We start from the raw sequence: 20,296 nt of genomic DNA, 5'->3' as shown, positions 1-20,296 counted from the left end.
AAAGGCAAAAAGTTGGAGTGGTAAGCTTTATTTGCAATACAACAAATAAAGTGCACACCTTCTAGAGGCAATGCAATACTGGGTCGATGAATGGAGCGGATGGAGCAGGCCCTATTGCCGACTCCCTGTTCTAAAAATCCGCTTAATATGACATATCAGATATTAAACTGACATCAGGGTGCGTAGCACCTGAAGGCCGAGGCCGGAAACCCCACCTAATAATCGATTCCTCCAAGCCTGTGAATGATCGTTGTAGAGCACACACAAAAGAACCTGAAGAGAAGTTAAAAAAAAAGAAAAAAGGCGGGAAACATATCAAAGAAAGAAAATACCCCTTAACTTACTTAAAAAAAAGTTAACAAAGTGATGTAAATACTTTCATTTTAAAAGTTTTCAATAGTTAAAGCTTACTGCACCTGTGGCATTCCTACGTAGTCTCCCATCCAAGTACTAACCAGGCCCAGGCCTTCTTAGCTTCTGAGGTCAGACAAGATGGGCAATCTTCAGCTGGCATGTCTGTAAGCAAACTCTGCTTGAAAATCTTGGACTTTAAACAAAGGGCTTTGAAACATTATAAAGTGCAAAAACTCCCGCTTTACTGTCAATTAATGATGGAGAAAAGGCAAAAAAGCTAACAAGCCATGTAAATACTTTTATTTTAAAAGTTTTTCAATAGTTAAAGCTTACAGCACCTGGTATTTCCCAGGTAGTCTCCCATCCAAGTACTAACCAGGCCCAAGCCTTCTTAGCTTCTGAGATAAGACAAGATTGGGCATTCTTCAGCTGGTTTGTCCGTACACAAACTCTGCTTGAAAATCTTGAACTTTAAACCAAAGGGGCTTAAACACATATCAAAGAGTGAAAACTCCCGCTTTAGCTGTCAAATTATGATGCAGAAAAGGCAAAAAAGCTAACAAAGCCATGTAAATACTTTCACTTTAAAAGTTTTTCAATAGTTAAAGCTTACAGCATCTGGTATTCCCAGGTAGTCTCCCATCCAAGTACTAACCAGGCCCAAGCCTTCTTAGCTTCTGAGATAAGACAAGATTGGGCATTCTTCAGCTGGTTTGTCCGTACACCAAACTCTGCTTGAAAATCTTGAACTTTAAACCAAAGGGCTTAAACACATATCAAAGAGTGAAAACTCCCGCTTTACTGTCAAATTATGATGGAGAAAAGGCAAAAAAGCTAACAAAGCCATGTAAATACTTATATTTTAAAAATTTTTCAATAGTTAAAGCTTACAGCACCTGGTATTCCCAGGTAGTCTCCTCCCTCCAAGTACTAACCAGGCCAGCCTTCTTCTTCTGGAGATCAGACAAGATTGGGCATTCTTCAGCTGTTTGTCCATACACAAACTCTGCTTGAAAATCTTGAACTTTAAACCAAAAGGGCTTGAACACATATCAAAGAGTTAAAACTCCCGCTTTACTGTCAAATTATGATGGAGAAAAGGCAAAAGTTGGAGTGGTAAGCTTTTATTTGCAATACAACATAAAGTGCACACCTTCTAGAGGCAATGCAATACTGGGTCGATGAATGGAGCGGATGGAGCAGGCCCTATTGCCGACTCCCTGTTCTAAAAATCCGCTTAATATGACTGTCATATTAAGCTGACATCAGGGTGCGTAGCACCTGAAGGCCGAGGGCTGGAAAACCCCACCTAATCGATTCAGCTCCAAGCCTGTGAATGATCGTTGTAGAGCACACACAGACAAAGAAACCTGAAGAGAAGTTAAAAAAAAAAAAAAAAAAAAAAGAAAAAAGGCGGGAAAACATATCAAAGAAGAAAATACCCCTTAACTTACTTAAAAAAAAGTTAACAAAGTGATGTAAATACTTTCATTTTAAAAGTTTTCAATAGTTAAAGCTTACTGCACCTGGCATTCCTACGTAGTCTCCCATCCAAGTACTAACCAGGCCCAGGCCTTCTTAGCTTCTGATCAGACAAGATTGGGCAATCTTCAGCTGGCATGTCTGTAGCAAACTCTGCTTGAAAATCTTGGACTTTAAACAAAAGGGCTTTGAATAACATTATAAGTGCGAAACTCCCGCTTTACTGTCAAATTATGATGGGAGAAAGGCAAAAAAGCTAACAACAAGCCATGTAAATACTTTTATTTTAAAAGTTTTTCAATAGTTAAAGCTTACAGCACTGGTACTTCCCAGGTAGTCTCCCATCCAAGTACTAACCAGGCCCGAGCCTTCTTAGCTTCTGAGATAAGACAAGATTGGGCATTCTTCAGCTTGGTTTGCCCGTACACAAACTCTGCTTGAAAATCTTAGAACCTTAAACCAAAAGGGGCTTAAACACATAACAAAGAGTGAAAACTCCCGCTTTACTGTCAAATTATGATGGAGAAAAGGCAAAAAAAAGCTAACAAAAGCCATTGTAAATACTTTTATTTTAAAAGTTTTTCAATAGTTAAAGCTTACAGCACCTGGTATTCCCAGGTAGTCTCCCATCCAAGTACTAACCAGGCCCAAGCCTTCTTAGCTTCTGAGATCAGACAACATTTGGCATTCTTCAGCTGGTTTGTCTGTACACAAACTCTGCTTGATATCTTGAACTTTAAACCTAGAAAGGGGGCTTTGATAACATTATAATGTGCGAAAACCTCCCGCTTTAATTACTGTCAAAATATGATGGAGAAAAGGCAAAAAAAGCTAACAAAGCCATGTAAATACTTTCATTTTAAAAGTTTTTCAATAGTTAAAGCTTACAGCACCTGGTATTCCCAGGTAGTCTCCCATTCAAGTACTAACCAGGCCCAAGCCTTCTTAGCTTCTGAGATCAGACAAGATTGGGCATTCTTCAGCTGGTTTGTCCGTACACAAACTCTGCTTGAAAATCTTGAACTTTAAACCAAAGGGGCTTGAACACATTATCAAAGAGTGAAAACTCCCGCTTTTAACTGTCAAATTATGATGCAGAAAGGCAAAAAAGAAAGCTAACAAAGCCATGTAAATACTTTCATTTTAAAGTTTTTCAATAGTTAAAGCTTACAGCACCTGGGTATTTCCAGGGTAGTCCCCATCCAAGTACTAACCAGGCCCAAGCCTTCTTAGCTTCTGAGATCAGACAAGATTGGGCATTCTTCAGCTGGTTTGTCCATACACAAACTCTGCTTGAAAATCTTGAACTTTAAACCAAAAGGGCTTGAACACATATCAAAGAGTTAAAAACTCCCGCTTTACTGTCAAATTATGATGGAGAAAAGGCAAAAAGTTGGAGTGGTAAGCTTTATTTGCAATACCAACAAATAAAGTGCACACCTTCTAGAGGCAATGCAATACTGGGTCGATGAATGAGCGGATGGAGCAGGCCCTATTGCCGACTCCCTGTTCTAAAAAATCCGCTTAATATGACATATCAAGATATTAAAACTGACATCAGGGTGCGTAGCAACCTGAAGGCCGAGGGCTGGAAAACCCCACCTAATCGATTCAGCTCCAAGCCTGTGAATGATCGTTTGTAGAGCACACACAGACAAAGAAACCTGAAGAGAAGTTAAAAAAAAAAAAAAAAAAAAGAAAAAAGGCTGGGAAACATATCAAGAAAGAAAATACCCCTTAACTTACTTTAAAAAAAAGTTAACAAAGTGATGTAAATACTTTCATTTTAAAAGTTTTCAATAGTTAAAGCTTACTGCACCTGGCATTCCTACGTAGTCTCCCATCCAAGTACTACCAGGCCCAGGCCTTCTTAGCTTCTGAGATCAGACAAGATTGGGCAATCTTCAGCTGGCATGTCTGTAAGCAAACTCTGCTTGAAAATCTTGGACTTTAAACAAAAGGGCTTTGAAAACATTATAAAGTGCGAAAACTCCCGCTTTACTGTCAAATTATGATGGAGAAAAGGCAAAAAAAGCTAACAAAGCCATGTAAATACTTTTATTTTAAAAGTTTTTCAATAGTTAAAGCTTACAGCACCTGGTATTCCCAGGTAGTCTCCCATCCAAGTACTAACCAGGCCCAAGCCTTCTTAGCTTCTGAGATAAGACAAGATTGGGCATTCTTCAGCTGGTTTGTCCGTACACAAACTCTGCTTGAAAATCTTGAACTTTAAACCAAAGGGGCTTAAACACATATCAAAGAGTGAAAAACTCCCGCTTTACTGTCAAATTATGATGGAGAAAAGGCAAAAAAGCTAACAAAGCCATGTAAATACTTTTATTTTAAAAGTTTTTCAATAGTTAAAGCTTACAGCACCTGGTATTCCCAGGTAGTCTCCCATCCAAGTACTAACCAGGCCCAAGGCCTTCTTAGCTTCTGAGATCAGACAACATTGGGCATTCTTCAGCTGGTTTGTCTGTACACAAACTCTGCTTGAAAAATCTTGAACTTTAAACCAAAAGGGCTTTGATAACATTATAATGTGCGAAAACTCCCGCTTTACTGTCAAAATATGATGGAGAAAAGGCAAAAAAAGCTAACAAAGCATGTAAATACTTTCATTTTAAAAGTTTTTCAATAGTTAAAGCTTACAGCACCTGGTATTCCCAGGTAGTCTCCATCCAAGTACTAACCAGGCCCAAGCCTTCTTAGCTTCTGAGATCAGACAAGATTGGCATTCTTCAGCTGGTTTGTCCGTACACAAACTCTGCTTGAAAATCTTGAACTTTAAACCAAAGAGGCTTGAACACATATCAAAGAGTGAAAACTCCCGCTTTACTGTCAAATTATGATGCAGAAAAGGCAAAAAAAGCTAACAAAGCCATGTAAATACTTTCATTTTAAAAGTTTTTCAATAGTTAAAGCTTACAGCACCTGGTATTCCCAGGTAGTCTCCCATCCAAGTACTAACCAGGCCCAAGCCTTCTTAGCTTCTGAGATCAGACAAGATTGGGCATTCTTCAGCTGGTTTGTCCATACACAAACTCTGCTTGAAAATCTTGAACTTTAAACCAAAAGGGCTTGAACACATATCAAAGAGTTAAAACTCCCGCTTTACTGTCAAATTATGATGGAGGAAAGAAAGGCAAAAGTTGGAGTGGTAAGCTTTTATTTGCAATACAACAAATAAAGTGGACACCTTCTAGAGGCAATGCAATACTGGGTCGATGAATGGAGCGGATGGAGCAGGCCCTATTGCCGACTCCCTGTTCTAAAAATCCGCTTAATATGACATATCAGATATTAAACTGACATCAGGGTGCGTAGCACCTGAAGGCCGAGGGCTGGAAAACCCCACCTAATCGATTCAGCTCCAAGCCTGTGAATGATCGTTGTAGAGCACACACAGACAAAGAAACCTGAAGAGAAGTTAAAAAAAAAAAAAGGCGGGAAAACATATCAAAGAAGAAAATACCCCTTAACTTACTTTAAAAAAAAGTTAACAAAGTGATGTAAATACTTTCATTTTAAAAGTTTTCAATAGTTAAAGCTTACTGCACCTGGCATTCCTACGTAGTCTCCCATCCAAGTACTCACAAACTCTGCTTGAAAATCTTGAACTTTAAACCAAAAGGGCTTTGATAACATTATAATGTGCGAAAACTCCCGCTTTACTGTCAAAATATGATGGAGAAAAGGCAAAAAAAGCTAACAAAGCCATGTAAATACTTTCATTTTAAAAGTTTTTCAATAGTTAAAGCTTACAGCACCTGGTATTCCCAGGTAGTCTCCCATTCAAGTACTAACCAGGCCCAAGCCTTCTTAGCTTCTGAGATCAGACACGATTGGACATTCTTCAGCTGGTTTGTCCGTACACAAACTCTGCTTGAAAATCTTGAACTTTAAACCAAAGGGGCTTGAACACATATCAAAGAGTGAAAACTCCCGCTTTACTGTCAAATTATGATGGAGAAAAGGCAAAAAGTTGGAGTGGTAAGCTTTTATTTGCAATACAACAAATAAAGTGCACACCTTCTAGAGGCAATGCAATACTGGGTCGATGAATGGCGGATGGAGCAGGCCCTATTGCCGACTCCCTGTTCTAAAAATCCGCTTAATATGACATATCAGATATTAAACTGACATCAGGGTGCGTAGCACCTCAAGGCCGAGGGCTGGAAAACCCCACCTAATCGATTCAGCTCCAAGCCTGTGAATGATCGTTGTAGAGCACACACAGACAAAAACCTGAAGAGAAGTTAAAAAAAAAAAAAAAAAAAAGAAAAAAGAAAAAAGACGGGAAAACATACTAAAGAAGAAAGTACCCCTTAACTTACTTTAAAAAAGTTAACAAGTGATGTAAATACTTTCATTTGAAAAGTTTTTCAATAGTTAAAGCTTACAGCACCTGGTATTCCCATGTAGTCTCCATCCAAGTACTAACCAAGCCCAAGCCTTCTTAGCTTCTGATCAGACAAGATTGGGTATTCTTCAGCTGGTTCATACACAAACTCTGCTTGAAAATCTTGAACTTTAAACAAAAGGGCTTTGAAAACATTATAAAGTGCGAAAACTCCCGCTTTACTGTCAAATTATGATGGAAAAAGGCAAAAAAAAGCTAACAAAGCCATGTAAATACTTTCATTTGAAAAGTTTTTCAATAGTTAAAGCTTACAGCACCTGGTATTCCCAGGTAGTCTCCCATCCAAGTAATAACCAGGCCCAAGCCTTCTTAGCTTCTGAGATCAGACAAGATTGGGCACATCTTCAGCTGGTTTGTCCGTACACAAACTCTGCTTGACAATCTTGAACTTTAAACCAAAGGGGCTTGAACACATATCAAACCAAAGGGGCTTGAACACATATCAAAGAGTGAAAACTCCCGCTTTACTGTCAAATTATGATGGAGAAAAGGCAAAAAGTTGCGTGGTAAGCTTTTTATTTGCAAAACAACAAATAAAGTGCACACCTTCTAGAGGCAATGCAATACTGGGTCGATGAATGGAGCGGACGGAGCAGGCCCTATTGCCGATTCCCTGTTCTAAAAATCTGCTTAATATGACATATCAGATATTAAATTGACATCAGGGTGCGTAGCACCTGAAGGCCGAGGGCTGGAAAACCCCACCTGATCGATTCAGCTCCACCCCACTCCATAGCCAAGCCTGTGAATGATCGTTGTAGAGCACACACAGACAAAGAAACCTGAAGAGAAGTTTAAAAAAAAAAAAAAAAAAAAAAAAAAAAAAAAAGAAAAAGACGGGAAAACATACTAAAAAAAAAAAATACCCCTTAACTTACTTTAAAAAAGTTAAAAAGTGATGTAAATACTTTCATTTTAAAAGTTTTACATTAGTTAAAGCTTACAGCACCTGGCATTCCCATGTAGTCTCCCATCCAAGTACTAACCAGGCCCAAGCCTTCTTAGCTTCTGAGATCAGACAAGATTGGGCAATCTTCAGCTGGCAAGTCCGTAAGCAAACTCTACTTGAAAATCTTGGACTTTAAACAAAAGGGCTTTGAAAACATTATAAAGTGCGAAAACTCCCGCTTTACTATCAAATTATGATGGAGAAAAGGCAAAAAAAAGCTAACAAAGCAATGTAAATACTTTCATTTTAAAAGTTTTCAATAATTAAAGCTTACAGCACCTGGTATTCCCATGTAGTCTCCCATCCAAGTACTAACCAGGCCCAAGCCTTCTTAGCTTCTCAGATCAGACAAGATTGGGTATTCTTCAGCTGGTTTGTCCGTACACAAACTCTGCTTGAAAATCTTGAACTTTAAACCAAAAGGGCTTTGAAAAACATTATAAAGTGCGAAAACTCCCGCTTTACTATCAAATTATGATGGAGAAAAGGCAAAAAAAGCTAACAAAGCAATGTAAATACTTTCATTTTAAAAGTTTTTCAATAATTAAAGCTTACAGCACTGGTATTCCCATGTAGTCTCCCATCCAAGTACTAACCAGGCCCAAGCCTTCTTAGCTTCTCAGATCAGACAAGATTGGGTATTCTTCAGCTGGTTTGTCCGTACACAAACTCTGCTTGAAAATCTTGAACTTTAAACCAAAGGGGCTTGAACACATATCAAAGAGTGAAAACTCCCGCTTTACTGTCAAATTATGATGGAGAAAAGGCAAAAAAAGCTAACAAAGCCATGTAAATACTTTCATTTTAAAAGTTTTTTAATAGTTAAAGCTTACAGCACCTGGCATTCCCACGTAGTCTCCCATCCAAGTACTAACCAGGCCCAAGCCTCTTAGCTTCTGAGATCAGACAAGATTGGGCATTCTTCAGCTGGTTTTTCCGTACACAAACTCTGCTTGAAAATCTTGAACTTTAAACCAAAGGGGCTTGAACACATATCAAAGAGTGAAAACTCCTGATTTACTGTCAATTTATGATGGAGAAAAGGCAAAAAGTTGGAGTGGTAAGCTTTTATTTGCAAAAAGTACAATTCAAGCCTTTGCCAGGCAACAACAAAGCACAGTGTAGACAACCTTGAACAGGGCATCTGTCTGGTGTATTTCCCTTCTTCTCTTTTATCTGGTGGTCTCTTCACTGGAGTCTGCCAGTAGTCTGGGGGCTTGATTCAGTATCTCAGAGAAAACAGAAGCAGCGGCAGACGGTGGCATTGTATGACTGGTACTGAAATATGTGGTATATTAGTATATTGGTGCTACAGTGGCCCGGTACCCTAACTAGGACAGCCTAACTAGGGTGAACTGAACACTGTCTGTGCTTAACAGGGTGACTTTAGTGGACCTAATAATTGACACAGTATCTGGGCCTTTAACAGTAGGCCAGAGAAAACAGATGTCTTTTCAGTTTACATTTAAACACTGAGACTGTGTCTGAGTACCGGACACTGACAGGCAAGTCATTCCACAACTGCAGAGCTCTATATGAGAAGGATCTGCTCCCAGCTATGACCTTCTGCACTTTGGGTACCAGTAGTGACCCCGCACCTGTTGATCGAAGGGGGCGTGGCAGCTCGTAAACAACTAAAAGTTCACTCAGGTACTGTGGGGTGAGACCATTTAGAGCTTTATAGGTCAAAAGTAGGATTTTGTAGTCAATCCTAAATTTGATGGGTAACCAGTGCAGTGATTGTAAGACTGGGGTGATGTGGTCAAATTTCCTGGTTCTAGTTAGAACTCTGGCTGCAGCATTCTGTACTAGCTGGAGTTTACTCATGCATCTACTAGAGCATCCAGACAGTAATGCATTGCAGTAATCTAACCTTGATGTAATAAATGCATGGACCAACTTTTCAGCATCATGCATTGAGATTAGATTTCTTATTTTTGCAATATTTCTAAGGTGAAAGAGTGTTATCCTAGTGACATTATCTACATATGAATTGAATGAGAGACCTGCATCAATGATGACACCTAGATTCTTTACTTCAGTACTTGGTGAGATAGAAAGGCTATCCAGAGTTATGATGTAGTCAGTCAGCTTATGTCTGGCTGCTTGAGGCCCAAGTACAAGATCTTCTGTCTTATCAGGGTTTAACAGAAGAAAGTTGGTGAGCATCCACTGTCTAATGTCCTTCAGACAATTCTCTATTTTGTTCAGCTGCTGCCTCTTGTCTGGCATTGCTGACAGATACAGCTGTGTGTCGTCAGCGTAGCAATGAAAGCTAATACCATGTTTGCGGATGACGTACGCAACATGAATAGGGAAAAAAGTCTGACCTAGGACAGAACCTTGTGGAACACCAAACTCTACTTTACTATGTGAAGACGAAATACCATTGATGTCCACAAACTGATATTGGTTGGTCAGATATGATCTGAACCATACAAGGGCTGTTCCCTTAATCCCAACAACATTCTCTAACCTGGCAAGGAGAATAGCGTGATCAAGAGTGTCAAACGCTGCACTCAAGCAGGACAAGCAGCGAGATGCGTCCCTGATCAGAGGCCAACAGCAGGTCATTAACCACTTTAACCAGCGCTGTCTCAGTGCTATGATGAGGTTTAAATCCTGATTGATGTACTTCATGGATGTTGTTACAGTCTAGGTATGCGCTCAGCTGCTGGGCTACGACTTTTTCTACGATTTTTGATATAAACGGAAGGTTGGATATCGGTCTATAATTTGAAAGCTGACTTCAATCAAGATCAGGCTTTTTAATCAGGGGTCTAATGACTGCTACCTTGAACGAACTTGGTACGTGGCCGGTGCTAAGCAACGAGTTAACAATTTTGAGGGTAGAATTTATAATATCGGGTGGTATTTGCTTAAGGAACCTTGTTGGAATCGGATCCAAAGTGCAAGTACATTTAATTAAATTAATTCATGCTCTTTAATAAGGTTGAATCGTTCTAATCGGTGGTCAGATATTAGAATATTATTTTCCATAGAAATATCGGTGGAGCTATTTGTTGTGCTTTTAATCTTATCTCTATTCGCAACTATTTTAGTATTAAAGAAATTCATAGAATTGTCACTACTATGATGATATTGAGTGGTAGTATCCGTTTCTGTCTTATTCCTGGTTAGTTTGGCTATTGTGTTAAACTGGAATCCGGGATTTATTTTTGTTCTTGTCTATTAACGAGGAGATACGTCGATCGAGCCGCATTGAGAGCCTTCCTATAGTTAAGTAGGCTCTCCTTCCACGCTATTCGGAATACATTCAATTTACTTCAACGCCATTTGCGTTCTAATTTCCGGGCAGTCTTCTTAAGTGAGCGCGTGTGATCATTATACCAAGGAATTAAGTTTTTATCTCTTACTATCTTCCTTTTGAGGGGAGCGACTATATCTAACGTACTACGCAGTGTTAATTCTAGACATTTGGTCGCTTGGTCAAGTTCAGCGGGGTCTGACGGTGAGTTTATCAGCGTTGATAAATCTGGTAAGGTATTAATAAACCTCTGTGCCGTACTTGATGTAATTGTCCGTTTGTCTCTATAACGAGGGAGGTTGAGTTTATTGTGTCTGAGACATATTTTAAAAGCGATGAGGAGATTGCGGAAGAGTAACTATATCTTCCATATTTAAACCGAGCGTGTGACCACCTTCGTGAGTAGGTCCTATTACATGTTGGTTAACTCCAACTGAGTCTAATAAAGACAGGAATGCTGTTCTTAGTGAGTCTTCTAATTTATCACAGTGGATGTTAAAGTCGCCGACAATTAGGGCTTTATCCACAGATACAACTAAGTTGGAGACAAAATCTGTAAATTCACTAAGAAACTCAGAATAAGGTACAGGGGGTCTATAAATAATAATCAATGGAATTAACTTTTATTTTGTGAGACTACATGAGTTATATTAGTATTTAGAATCTCAAAAGAGTTAAATCCTTGTCCGGGTTTATGAGTAATACCGAGGTTATCCTTATAAATTACTGCGACGCCACCTCCTCTTCCAGTTAAGCGAGGTTGGTGTACATAGCTGTATCCAGGAGGACTAGACTCGTTTAATGCTACAAATTCATTTTGTTTTAACCAAGTTTCGGTCAGGCACAGTACATCGAACCCCTGATCTGTAATCATTTCATTGACAATGAGCGTTTTAGGTGTGAGAGATCTAACATTTTATAATCCTATTCTTATGTCGGGGGTGCTGGTGGTACATTCAGAAGGAGTGATAGTAACGGGTAGTAAGTTCCTGAAACAGACACCCCATCCAGCCCGGGGAACAGACACAGTGTCAGCATATTTATGAGTTTTATTATTAACGTTTCTTGTAGAATCTCTTGTTTAATAGAGCGATGTAAAGACACAGTGTCAATATTGTACACGCTGGGTGGCGGCTCTACGCGAATGGCAGACACTCGGTTTAGCCGGTCTGTCTGCTGCCTGGTCTCGGCTCTGGCGAGTCAGTTTTGTTTTTTGGTTCTAAGACTACGAGTTAAGTTTTTAGACAACTGAGTGGCGCCCGCCCAGTTGGGGTGGATGCCATCTCGCCCAAAAAGACCAGGCTTCCCCCTAAATATTGGCCAGTTATTAATAAAGCCCACTCTATTTTTTGGACACCACTCCGACAACCAGCGATTTATATCGAGGAGCAGCTACAGGTCTCGTCGCTACGCCGAAACTGCGGTAATGGGCCAGAGCAGATTACTGTATCCGACCTCGTTTTAGCCAGTTCAAGCATCTCTATAAAATTATCTTTAGTTATTTCTGACTGGCGTAGTCGGACGTCGTTAGCGCCGACGTGAATTGCTATACTGGAGTACCTGCGGTTGCTTTTAAATTTGCACGGATGTCGGGCGCTCTGGCTCCAGGAAAACACAGGGTTTTATTCGCTGGTGCCGGTGTTGTGCTGTAAACTGCCCCCCTGCCACAGATTGCCTCCCTTGACGTCATCGCTCTTCTCCAGCGCAACAGAAGCTGCCGCTCACTGTCACTTTTTTCTTGCTTTAAGAATACCCAAATTTCTTGTTTGTAGTGGTGTCCCACAATTAAAACTGTGCCACAGAATGCCCCCCCCCTGCAGTTACAACTGTGATTAGAATTTACTCTAAGATTCATATGAACTAAATAAAATAAATACACAGAAATAAAAAATGCTTTTCCAATAAATTTGTTGTTAAGATCAATAAAATTAACAATATCAGCATTGTAAGAAACAAATTTTGTACAGTAATTATTAAATTAACACTTCAAATTTTTTTTACAGTCATTAAACAGTTAACGCTTCATGGGGCGGGGATTCGCTTCATGGGGCGGGGATTCGCTTCATGGGGCGGGGATTCGCTATGGCGGATGCGTTGCACAATAACACATTTTGATTTTGACTATTTGAAATTTCATCAAATAAATTATCTGTCTTGCTATTTGTCTGACTCGTTTACGAGATTATTACCAAGATGTACCGAGATTGTACCAAATCGTGGAGCGTCACCTACTCTGTAAGCAGAAGTTAACCTTTGCAGTTACCCCACAAATTTAACAATGGATCCCACGGTTTTTAATAACATTGTTGCCTATAAGAGGTACAATAAATACCCGGAGGGCCTTTCAAAAGCCGAAAAAAGGGACCTAAGACATAAAGCTTTAGGTTTTATTTTTGAAGGTGAGTATAACTAATATCGACGGATTATCATGTGCATCGTTAACACGGTGCTAGCAAATAAAAAAAAACACGCAGTGCATTAATTGGCATAGCCATACGAACACTGACACAGAATAGCATATGTAGCATACACATTTCCTTGCCAACTAATGTTGGATATCACTTTCCCCTCATGTGTAATTACTATTTTGTGTATTTTTCCATCATGCTAGCTTTGCTACAATTGACACTAGCAGAGCTCTTTCTGTAATAGCTGCACATGTTCTTCCTTCAGATTAATTTAACTTGAAAACAGATAGAACAGGGGACCATAATATCATATAAGTATGTTATTTAATCTTCATCAGTTGGTACTGTACATTATTTTTATGTTGAGGGAATCATGTATTAATTTGATAACAGGAGATGTGTTGTACAAGATCAGTGGAAGAAAAGGGGAAAACAAAATCAAAGTGGTATGTGGAGCTGAAGAGGCAAATTTGGTTTTCACCGAATTCCACTCAAGCACCGTGGGAGCTCACACAGCCCAGAAAAAAAACCAGGGACGAGATTGCCAAAAGGTTTTTTTGGCCTGGTATTACTGCTGACATCAACAAATGGGTACATAGCCAAAAAAGCTACTTCACCTAATAACAGTCTGCGCTCTACCATATTTTGACCATGTATACTTCTGCATATTGTACAACTAATTTTTTTAGCTGTTCCTAATTTTTAAAGCTAATGAATAACTTTATTATATTTATATTTATATTTAATGCAGGTTTCAGACTGTGTAGCCTGCCAAGCTGCACAGCAAATCATTAAACAGGAGGCGAAGTACACTCCTATAAAGGTATTAATCATGACATTATCTTATGCATTTATTGCCAAGTTATTGTTTACTTCCCCACAAATGAATGTCTCATAATAACTTTTTTTTGTGTGTGTGTGTTTTTTTTAGGTCACACACCCATTTGAATCGGTAGGAATGGACTTAATTGGGCCATTGACAGTCACCAAAAGGGGGCATAAGTACATCTGTGTTATGGTGGATTATGTGACCAAATGGCCACAACCTTACCCCTTGAGCTCAAAACGGGCAGAAGAAGTTGCAGAGTGCATCCTCCGTTTCTTCTATTAGTTTGAGGCTCCAAAAAGAATCCTCACTGATCAGGGCAAAGAATTTGTTAATTCGGTAAGTATTTACATTTACATAATTATACATAGTACTATTGTACTTAAAATTTTTATAATTCATAATTATGTATAATACTATTATATAACACTAATAATGCAATTAATTTATTTGAATAGAATATATAAATATGTATGTGTGTGTATATATATATATATATTCCCTTTAAAAAATTGTTGAGTTTAAAAAAAAAACATTCTGGCAGATAGGGGACCAGTTATTTTGCATTAGACATTTAAATTTACATTCTGGTTTTGTAATTTTATTGACTATTTATGAAATAGTTTTTCTACAGTGTGTGTCCAAGGACTAATGTGCCTCTTTACATTTTCATTCACAGATAAATAAGGGTTTGTGTGCCAAGCTTGGCATTAAACAAAGTCTTTGCTCCCCTTATCACCCCCAAACAAATGGCTTAGTGGAAAGGTTAAATGGGACTATCCAAAGGTAAGGAAAGTTTGTCTTGAGTGGTTTCAACAAATTTATATTTTTGTACATAAACATTTATTTAGTCTGCAGAATTTACATATTATATATTAACATATATAATGTTATATAATAAGATGTAAAAGTTATATACATGTCACATGCCATTAAATATATATTTTTAATATATGTAATATATTGTTAATATAAATGTAAAATATATTTCATATTGCCATTATATGCTTTTCAGAGCACTTGGAAAACTTGTTGGGGAAAGACTAGACATCTGGGATGAGAACTTGGATGCAGTGATGTTTGGACTTCGAACTAAAACCCAAGTCACCACCAAGTACTCTCCTTATTTTTTAATGTTTGGGAGAGAAGCTCAGTATACCTCAGAAGTGCCACAGGATTACTTGGCTAGTACATTCATTCATACCTTCTTTCTTTCTTTCTTTCTTTCTTTCTAGCAATCTATCTGTTTGTGTGTGTTTTTTTTTTTTTTTATCTTGTACATTTTGTACACGTTTAGTGCAATCACTTTTCTGTTCACAGGTTAACAGTAGTGTGGAAGCCACCGTGACAGAGGAAGCTGTCTTTGAGGACATAAAAAGACTTGACTCCATCAGGGATATCATAAAGTAGAATGTTAAAAAACAATAGGAGGAGTACACCCAGCAGAGACTCAGGTTGGGTGCTCCCAAAGCATACTTTAAAGTCGGGGACCAGGTGTAGAGACAGAATAAACGGAGTGCGCAAAGGAAAGGGGGCAAACTGGAGCCAAATTTTCTGGGCCCTTATACGGATGTGGCACTAGAGGGGAAAAGTGCCGACATACTTGGAGAAAATGGCACTGTCCACAAAAAAGTGAACATTGACCATTTAAAATGAATGATTAAGGGGGATCGTCGCATTCCTTCTAAATTGGAGAAGGACATTACAGCCCAAACACCAGCTGTCCCATCATCCATATCTATACCCGCATCAACAACCAAACCCTCTGTAATACGCTTTGCACCACCTGCCAGAGAAGCACCACCAGCTCAAGTCTCACCATCACCACAGACCGACCAGACACAACTAGCTGCAGAGGCATCACCACCACCCCAGGCACCACCAGCTCAAGCCTCACCATCACCACAGACCGACCAGACACAACTAGCTGCAGAGACATCACCACCACCCCAGGCACCACCAGCTCAATCCTCACCATCACCACAGACCATCAACATTGTCTACTACTGTTCACAGATCTGCAGGATGCTTGGGCAGGAAAGGATATTCATGTTCTTCTTTCCAGAGTGGGACCATATAAATTATATTTCTGGGACATTGCAAAGATTGATCCTAAGATGGAACTAGAAAGTGAGGTATTTTGTCATTATTATAATATACATTACTAACCTCAGTAATCAAGTACGAACTGTTTACATGTAAACAGTTATCTGCAGTTTGTCAATAACAAGTCAGGAGTATCACAATACATTGTCCAACAAAACCATGAAATGACTCATCTTCAATTTTACCAAAATACAATGCATTAGACCAAATGTAACTGTTTCACAGGTCATCAATGCATACTTGACAGTACTGGTGCGGCGATATAACACCAAACAAGGATGCAAAGCAGCTGTCATCGATTCCTTTGCCATGACAGCAATTTGGGATCGAAAACTATCCAGACTGCGAGTATGTAGTGGAACATGATTGAGCAATAGCAATTTTGTTTTCAATGAGGGTAAGAATAATGATGTTTTTCATCAAATCTTAGATGGATCCAATGAAGTATGATGTCATATGATGTTATCAACAAGAACCATCACTGGATTCTGACAGTAAGATTGCCATTTGTGAATTACACTGTCTCAAATGGTATCACTCAGTTAGTGTAGATGAAACAAGATATTCAGTTTGCTTCAGTCATATCTTATTATTAGATAAATGAATTGATGACAATATTTGAATGTTTTTTTCACCTTTTCAATGCTTTATGACATATGCAACAGATTACAAGGGACAGGACATTTAGCTATCATGATTTCTTAGACTTTTTGGCAGTGGGTACTGCAATACAATAGCTACAATATCTTTGTCACCCTCCACAGGGAGTCAGTATTTTGGCTAGGTCTTCCTATATTTTTGAGATTTGAAGAACACCATATCTACATGCCAGCATTCTTGCAGGAAGATATATTTCCTAAAAATGTCAAAAGGAATTATTTAGTAGGTCTTTCTGTAAAAACCTTAATGTTTGTTAATGCCTGAAAATTTTATATTCAAACTTTACAAACACAGGTTCTGTATCCACATGAGAAGAGATGCCTGTTTTTGGATCCTTTTGGGAGAAACAGCAACTAATCAGAAAAGCTGCGAGGAGACAACAAGGTAAATTTGGCTCTCTCTGGTGCCTTAATGAAAGCCAAAAGCTAATTATCATATGACAGCATTTTCACAAGTGTTTCACTTTGTATTCATTTGTCAGAGCCTTTATGCGGAAGAAGGGCCACAACATTTCAAGGTGGTCATGCAGCACCCTGCCTCATTCTCTCCAGCAAGACACAGTATCTTGTGGTGTCCTGGCATTAATGGTTAGTACAGTATTTAAGTTTTTAAAGTTTTTTTGTTATTCAGTGCTTCTAAGTTATACCAATCAAACGTCTCTTCAGTTTGCAGAAAAAATTCTGATTGGTGTAACTTTAAGTTTTGACACCACCGAGGAAGAGGTAAACAAAATGAGGCTGGATACAGCCACCACCCTCCTCCGGGAATCTGGTATGTATTCTTCTTTGTCATAGATTATCCCATTCTGTCTAAATCTCAGACATAAATTAACAAGAACCAACTTAATACAATCTAGCATTTTAATATAGTATGTAGAAATAATAATTAATAAAGATTTATTAGTATTAAATGTTTACAATATACTTCTTGTTTTTGCAGACAATCTCAGCAGCATGTGCTATTATTGTGGTAGTGAGGATAGATGGGTAAAAACTTGGGTGGCGATTGTTGCATGTCATCCCACCCTGTCTCTCCCTCCCATTTCCCTATGTGTAATGCAGACCAAAATGCTATTAAAACGCACATAAATATGTATGTTTGCGAGTGTGTGTAAATATGTATAACAACTGTTTTGCTAATTCAGGGTACTCTCTGCAATACATTCTTTAAACCTCAGTCATGGTATACTATTAGTGTACACATCAACTCTGCTGTATAAAGAGTAGACACAGATTTCAATACATCTCAGAAAAAAATGTTTGTTTTATTTATTTATTTTCAAATTTATTTTCCAGATTTGCTGTGACAGTTGTAAATGGTGGTTTCATGTAAGCTGTGTCCAGCATCCTCCAGTGGACAAGGAGTACCTGTGCCCAGCATGCAGCTGATTAGTGTGCAATGCATCCGCCATCAAGACTGTAGAAACTTATAAATAGCATGAGCACTTTAAAAAATTGAATTTATAATAACTGCACATTATTGTTATTTATTGTTTTGTTGCTTGGAGTATGTTAATTATTTTGTGTTAACTGTTTAAAAAAAAACTGTAAAAAAGTGTTAATTTAATAATTACTGTACAAAATTTGATTCTTACAATGCTGATATTGTTAATTTTATTGATCTTAACAAAGTTATTGGAAAAACATTTTTTTATTTCTGTGTATTTCTTTTATTTAGTTCATATAAATCTTAGAGTAAATTCCAATCACAGTTGTAACTGCAAGGGGAAGGGCATTCTGTGGCACAGCAGCCTGCCATGAAATGCCCCCCCACCTAGATTTTCTTCCTTGCAGCCCAGCTCAAAATAATCTCTGTAACATCGATGAGGAAGAGATATGAGTAAGTGGTGCAAGTTTGGTGTCTGTAGGACATTCCCAGCCAGAGTTAGGCAGGGGGGCATTCTGTGGCACAGCAGCCTGCCATAAAATTAATCGCCGTTTTGTATTAAAAGATGACAGAAAAGCAGGTGGTGGGGCAGCTTGCCGGGTATTTTCTCCGTCATTTCAACCAGTCTCCTAAACTTCCCACAGGTGAAATCCTCACTACTGACGGAGTTCGTCAAGCTGTACATTTCACACACTGCACATGGAATTACAGAGGGAGCCATAACTTACGTTTTTGGTGAATTTGCGTGATTAGTTCTGAGGTAATTCAGGGAGACCTTGGACGTAATACCAGCTGGCGCCAAACACACCAAACAGTGCAGTGCAGTTAAGGTTTCATCCACAGGACCAGGTCCTTGCATGGACGCGGGACCTTGTTGGAAAGCACAGTTCTGAAAAAAAGCTGAGGCGCCGCTGTTTCCTTAGATGATAACAGATTTTGCACTATGGACCGGTTTCACAGACACTTTTGTACGTACCATCACGCATGCATAAAATTTATTTTAATATTTTTCGCGTTCTAACGTAAAACATATCTTGTTAAAATGAAGTTAGCTGCTCAGGAGCCACGTGGATTTGAAATTCACATGTCCATTCAGCATGCTTAGCAACCATCGATATATGTGTTCCTGTCATTTTGCAGGTAATACATGTGTTTTGCGGGGTTTACAGAAAAGAAATTTTGTTTTCAGTTGAAGAAAGAGACGACAGTTTATAAAAAAAAAACAATAATTTCCTTATGTATTATCAGTTTCTGTGCCCTTTACCATCACATGAATATTATAATCTTTCCTTGACATGTCTTTCTTTTGTGTCACAGATAAAATGCTGGTTCAGGTCAAGCATATCATGGTTGCTAAGCATGCTGAATGGACACCATGGGGCAGTGGTGGCCTAGAAGGTAATCAGAAGGTTGCCGGTTCGAATCCCGATCTGCCAAGGTACCACTGAGGTGCCACTGAGCAAAGCACTGTCCCCACACACTGCTCCCCGGGCGCCCGTCATGGCTGCCCACTGCTCACTAAGGGTGATGGGATAAATGCAGAGGACAAAATTCACTGTGTGCACCGTGTGCTGTGCTGCTGTGTATCACATGTGACAATCACTTCACTTTATCTATTTATCACAACCAACAGCAGAGGTTTGTGAAGCTGAGTGAGGTTGAAGGGCAGTTTGACTTCCTGCAATTCCAGGGAAAAGGTACATTTGTATACTTTTTGCATAGAATGACTATGAACACATTTGGTTTAATGTAGTCAATAACATATTTTGCAGAAAAGTGGAATGTTAAATCTTTAGGCCTTTTGAAGCCACTCTTGAAAACTGGCATTCAGTCAGGCATCATGTAGTGCCATATCAGTTAAATGAAATTTAATTCTTGTACATATAATTTTTTCTTTAATTTATATTTGAAAAGTGTGGAACTATGAATTATAATAAGTAAAATGTTGTAATTATCAGTGCATTTATTATAATTCTGCCTACCACTGGATGCATTATACACAAGGATGCTACAGGGACAGAAATTGATGCAGACATATTCAATGAACAATTTGGTGGTGACCGTTTTCACAGATGATGGTAAGATTTTAATGTTTTAATGTATTTAAGGAATATTGAAGCCACAGAATCATTTTTCTTTTAAAATTCTCTGCATTTTCCTTGTGTTCAGGTTCTGAGAAGTCAGACTCAAGTGCAAACTCATGTGCATCAACTACACATGGTGGACCCAAATTCAAATTGTTTTGTGCTCAGCAGGGGTGAAGGCATCAGTTTCTGATATTTGCATGTTCCTACAGTGAGCCTACTGAGTCTTCATCTCAGTCAAATGTATTGGAGGACCAATTGGGTTTCCAAAGTCAGTGTTGCTCTTCCAGTGTTTCTTCTGAAATCAGTGATTCTGGACAAAGATCTAATTAAAGAGATGTGTGCATCCA

At 38.7% G+C, this 20,296-nt stretch overlaps 4 pseudogenes; all 4 read right to left on the bottom strand.

The window, feature by feature from the left end:
- Nucleotides 1-2,717: 2,717 nt before the first annotated feature.
- Nucleotides 2,718-2,836, bottom strand: LOC114783757 (uncharacterized; annotated as a pseudogene).
- Nucleotides 2,837-4,758: 1,922 nt separating this feature from the next.
- LOC114783756 (uncharacterized) lies at nucleotides 4,759-4,877 on the bottom strand (annotated as a pseudogene).
- A 2,319-nt stretch (nucleotides 4,878-7,196) lies between these two features.
- Nucleotides 7,197-7,315, bottom strand: LOC114783758 (uncharacterized; annotated as a pseudogene).
- Nucleotides 7,316-7,475: 160 nt separating this feature from the next.
- LOC114783753 (uncharacterized) lies at nucleotides 7,476-7,594 on the bottom strand (annotated as a pseudogene).
- Between the last annotated feature and the right edge of the window lie 12,702 nt (nucleotides 7,595-20,296).

The sequence above is a fragment of the Denticeps clupeoides genome, unplaced genomic scaffold (assembly GCF_900700375.1).
Source record: "Denticeps clupeoides unplaced genomic scaffold, fDenClu1.1, whole genome shotgun sequence".
Lineage (NCBI taxonomy): Eukaryota > Metazoa > Chordata > Actinopteri > Clupeiformes > Denticipitidae > Denticeps > Denticeps clupeoides.
The sequence above is the reverse complement of the archived record's forward strand: the minus strand, read 5'-3'. Positions and strand labels throughout refer to the sequence as shown.